General features: G+C 43.9%; 1 pseudogene across 1 annotated transcript; it reads right to left on the bottom strand.

Annotated features, from left to right (window-relative positions):
• Positions 1-3,128: 3,128 nt before the first annotated feature.
• LOC311427438 (glutamate--cysteine ligase regulatory subunit pseudogene) lies at positions 3,129-3,891 on the bottom strand (annotated as a pseudogene). Its single transcript has one exon. The product of its transcript is annotated as a glutamate--cysteine ligase regulatory subunit pseudogene (transcript).
• Positions 3,892-5,571: the final 1,680 nt, after the last annotated feature.

Raw genomic sequence — 5,571 nt, 5'->3', positions numbered from 1 at the left:
CTGGCCAAGCCACTATCCATCATTTATCAGCAGTCCTGGCTATCGGGGGAGGTCCCAGTTGACTGACGGCTAGCAAATGTGACACCCATCTACAAGAAGGGCCGGAGGGCAGACCCGGGAAACTACAGGCTTGTCAGTTTGACGTCAGTGCCAGGGAAGCTCATGGAGCAGATTCTCCTGAGAGTCATCATGCGGCACCTGCAGGGCAAGCAGGCGATCAGGCCTAGTCAGCATGGGTTTATGAAAGGCAGATCCTGCTTGACGAACCTGATCTCCTTCTATGACAAAGTGACGTGCTGGGTGAATGAGGGAAAGGCTGTGGATGTGGTCTACCTTGACTTCAGCAAGGCTTTTGACACCGTTTCCTGCAGCATTCTCTTCAAGAAACTGGCTGCTCTTGACTTGGACTGGCGCACGCTTAATTGGGTTAGAAACTGGCTGGATAGCCGGGCCCAAAGAATTGTGGTAAATGGAGTCAAGTCCAGTTGGAGGCCAGTCACTAGTGGCGTCCCCCAGGGCTCGGTGCTGGCGCCGGTCCTCTTTAATATCTTCATTGATGATCTGGACGAGGGCATTGAGTACACCCTCAGTGAGTTTGCAGATGACACCAAGTTAGGTGTGTGTGTCGATCTGCTTGAGGGTAGGAAAGCTCTGCAGGAGGATCTGGATAGGCTGCACTGATGGGCTGGGGTCAACTGCATGAAGTTCAACAAGGCCAAGTGCCGGGTCCTGCACCTGGGGCGCAATAACCCCAAGCAGAGCTACAGGCTGGGAGAGGAATGGTTGGAGAGCTGCCAGGCAGAGAAGGACCTGGGAGTGATGGTGGATAGTCGGCTGAATATGAGCCAGCAGTGTGCTCAGGTGGCCAAGAAGGCCAACGGCATCCTGGCTTGTATCAGGAACGGTGTGACCAGCAGGGCTAGGGAGGTGATCGTCCCCCTGTACTCGGCTCTGGTGAGGCCGCACCTCGAGTACTGTGTTCAGTTTTGGGCCCCTCGCTACAAGAAGGACATCGAGGTGCTTGAGCGGGTGCAGAGAAGGGCGACGAAGCTGGTGAGGGGCCTGGAGAACAAGTCCTACGAGGAGTGGCTGAGGGAGCTGGGCTTGTTCAGCCTGGAGAAGAGGAGGCTCAGGGGTGACCTTATCGTTCTTTTTAGGTACCTCAAGGGAGGCTGTAGCGAGGTGGGGGTTGGTCTGTTCTCCCACGTGCCTGGTGACAGGACGAGGGGGATCAGGCTAAAGTTGAGCCAGGGGAGGTTTAGGTTAGATGTTAGGAAGAACTTCTTCACTGAAAGGGTTGTGAGGCATTGGAACAGGCTGCCCAGGGAAGTGGTGGAGTCACCATCCCTGGAAGTCTTCAGAAGACGTTTAGATGTAGAGCTTGAGTAGAGTTGGATGTAGAGTTGGAAGGTCATTACCTAAGTTGTCGTTGACCCAGCGGGATCATATTTGGAAGACAAGGACATCCTGTTCTACCACTGATATTGCTTCATTGACTTTTTCAGAGTCCAGTGTTTATTCTAGCTCTGCAATGTGCCTCCACAAACACAGATGAAAGCTAATGGAGTGATTTTCCCTAGTCTCGCCATCATCTTATGTTTCATAGTTGTATGGCCATGTTCATACAACTGATTGCATGACCAATTCAAAGAATTTAGACATTCATCAAGCACATCAGGTAATAAAATAAGAGCATTGAATGCAAGTAGATTGACTCCTTTAAGATTTAGTTAACTACTTGTTCATAAGATATATGAATTTAATCACTGTGCAAATAAGAAACAAACCTACATGTATGTGAAGAATTTTATGCACAATTTATTTCCTACTAACTCTCCACTTCTCTGCTTCTGGAGAAACTAACAAACAGAAAAATCACAAGCCCTACCCTAGAAAAGATGAAACCTTGCAATCTGTTTGGAGTTTATTCCCACCTTTCCTCGTTCTTTGCTCTGCTTTATGTAATGTACTGTTCATTCCTATTGCCTCTTTATAGCTGTTTTGTTAAAGTCCATACCACAAAGACCTGTAAAGGAAATTTACGACTCTTGGGGTTTCAGCAAATTCTAAATAACCATAACATGTTACCATGCTTCATAACCATGAAGCATTAATTAAAGACACTGGAGTCTAAGTTATAACAGAGATGCTGACATTTAAGCCCCTTGCACCATGTAAATTAAAAATGGTATGACAAACAGTGAGTAATTTGATGGTCAGAGGTTCATAATAGATACCTTAATATCTTTGTCATGAAAAAGAGTCTGTCCTTGGTTTAACCCATGCTGAACAGCCCAGGGGTCTGGTTCATAAAGCATGACACTGCCTAAACATTTTTACAATAATTTATATATTGGTCTGGGAATAGCATAGAATATACTTGAGACTAAACAAACATGCAGGAAATTTGTGAACTGAATGTATTAATGCAAAGATAAATTCACTGTTATCCATGTATCTGCATGATACTGCAGATTTTAAGGAATCCACTGATCCATCGTCACTTATAAAACTCACAGTTCACAAAAACTCACAAACTATCACTTATAAAACACACAATTTAATTGATTATTAGGTAAGTAAGTTAGCATGAGTCATTCACAAGATATCTGTACCATTGAAACCTCAAGTTTCTGGGCATATTAAAGAGAAGATGCCCCTGCCTTAATCTACCTACACTAGAAAAGGCAACACATAGAGGAAGTAGGCTGGTCTTCATTATATATTTTTTCATACTGTGGAACATAAATGTTCAGTGCTATGATCCTTATGTTCACATAAGATGTAGCTTAGTATATCCAAAGAAACTGTTGGATTTCTGTTGAGTCATGTTATGAGATTCATTTAACTAGTGCAGACACTTGTATCTGAGCTGGGCACAGTAGAGTCATTCAGGTGCATGCACTGGTTAATAGGTTAAGAAAGAAAAATAGTGTTAGAGCACTGCAGACACTCCTGCTGACATCACACTGAATAAATACAACTTTTGGTCTTGGTTGTAAATGTTGTAAAAGTCTCCCTAGGAAAAAAAAAACAACAAACACTGTTCCCCCATCCCCAAGAAATTAAAACAGTAGGCCATTTCAAAGAAGAATAAAAAAATAAAAAAATAAAAAGATGAGAGTGTTTCAAGAGGCATTTCTTTTAGCTTGCATGATATAGCATCTGGACTTGACTCTGCTTTTAACAATGACTGAATGTTAGAGAATCCATAAAGGAATCCATTTGTGCGCTTTGATATTCTGGATGCTTTCCCAAAGAACTTCTTGGAAACTTGCTTCACAAAGTAATTTGTTTCAGTCATTATTTCAGTTAACAACTGTATGTCAACCTGTTTTGCAAGTGCTGTGAGATCAAGTGGCATCACACAACAGGAAGCTAGGTTCACCTGATTACTACTTGGTTTCACCTGTGCCCACACATACACCTGTTCTAACAGTGTTTTATCAAAGTCAGAGTATATATGGTAACAATCTTTTTATTTTGAACCAGACTTTCAAGTTCTTGCCAAGAAGGTTGCAAATACTCTGAGAGGCTATTTCCATCTTTAGTGGGAGGTGGGGCAATAATGACTGAATCTAACTGAGCAACCCCAAGAGCTGAACATGCCATATCAACTGCGTCTCTGACTGATGAAGAGTTTGATCCAATGATGAAAAGTTTTGCTGATACTTTCAACTCATCCCTTTCTTTACGATTCACTTTTTCTATGGCTTGAGCTACACTACATTCTGGAACCTCCACTATTTCCTGGTTCAGATCTTGTCCTATCTTTAAGCTCCATTCAGTCAGTTTTTACTGAATGCAGTCCCCCCACTCCTCACTGGGGGTGGCTGGGCACTTCTTGTGGGCACAGCTCTGGTTGAGCAGGTTGCCAGTCTGCAGGTTGAGGGTGAGTCAACACCAGGGTCGGGTGGCTGAGGTTGCTCATGCCTCATGGGCCTGTACGCCACCCATCACTGGCCCCGGCCCTTGAGTGTCTGAGGTCACTAGCCCTGTTCAGCCTGGAAAAGAGGAGGCTGAGGGGAGACCTCATTGCAGCCTACAGATTCCTCATGAGGGGTAGTGGAGGGCCAGGTGCCGATCTATTCTCTTTAGTGACCAGTATTTCTCTGTTCTCTGTAGGGACCCACAGAAATGGTGTTAAGCAACAGGAGATGTTCAGGCTGGACAGGAAAAGGTTCTTCTCTGACAGCATTGTTTTGCACTGGAACAGGGTCCCCAGGGGCGTAGTCATGGCACCAAGCCTGTCAGAGTTAAAGAAGCATATGTGCACTCAGGCACATGGTGTCATAGAGCAGACTAGATGAGCAGAATAAATTAACTAACCATTCAGTGGATAAAGAATTGGCAAGATGGTCACATTCAAAGAGTTGTTCTCAATGTCCAGGCAGAGACCGGTGAATATGAGCCAGTGATGTGTGCTTGCAGCCCAGAAAATGAACCATATCCTGGGCTGCATCAAAAGAAGTGTAGCTAGCATGTTGAAGGAGGTGATTCTTCTCCTTTCATCACACTCACAAGACTCCAGCTGGAATTCTGGGACCCCCAACATAAGAAAGACATGGACCTGTTAGAGTGGGTCTGGAGGAGGGCCATGAGGATAATCAGAGGGCTGGAGCACCTCTTCTATAAAGAAAGGCTGAGAAAGTTGAGGTTGTTTAGCCTGGAGAAGAGAAAGCTCCAGGGAGGCCTTATTGTAGTCTTCCAGTACTTAAAGGGGGCCTACAGAAAAGCTGGGAAGAGACTTTTTACAAGGGCATGTAGTAACAGGACAAGGGGTAATGGTTTTAAACTAAACCAGGCAAGATTTAGGTTAGATATAAGAAGAAGAAATTCTTCACTATGAAGCTGATAAGGTACCAGAAAGGCTGGCTACAGAAGTTGTGGATGCACCATCCCTGGAAGTGTTCAAGGCCAGATTGGATGGAACTTTTGGCAGCCTGGTCAATTGGAAGGTGTCCCTGCCTTGGGGATTTGGAACTAAATGATCTTTAATGTCCCTCCCAACTCAAACCATTCTGTGATTCTATGAGTCACAGAACAATTAAGGTTGGAAAGGACCTCATGAGTTCCTCAAGTCCAACTTCATAATAAAGCCAAATTACCTTTGATTAGGTTGCTCAGGGGCTTCTGTACAAAATCCTATAAGTACTGATTTCTTTCTATTTCTATTTGATGAAGGAGGTGGCTAAGGTAAAGAGTCTGAATGGTAAATGTCTGTTAGAAGAGGCAAGTACTGCATGTTATAGACCGTGTATATATTCCTATTCTCCTGCAATTAACAGCTGAAATGGGGGATATAAGGGAATCTAAGTTATCTAACTTCTCTTAATGTTTTCAGTGAAGTAGTAATCAGGAACAGTATATTAACCATGGGGCAGTAATATTCCAAAATATCAGTCCCAATTGTTTACAATAGCAGAAGTATGCTTTTAACTGCATATCTAATAGCTACTTAAGTTGCAATTATCTTCAAAGATATAGTTAAATATTTTGTTCCAACATGAAAGCTTGTGACACGTGCAAGAGATATACCCAGATCACCTATGTGTCCCTCGAGGAAGAGGA

This window comes from Aythya ferina (genome assembly GCF_964211825.1).
Source record: "Aythya ferina genome assembly, chromosome: Z".
Classification (NCBI taxonomy): Eukaryota; Metazoa; Chordata; class Aves; order Anseriformes; family Anatidae; genus Aythya; species Aythya ferina.
Note: the sequence above shows the minus strand (reverse complement) of the source record. Positions and strands in the feature narration are given on the sequence as shown.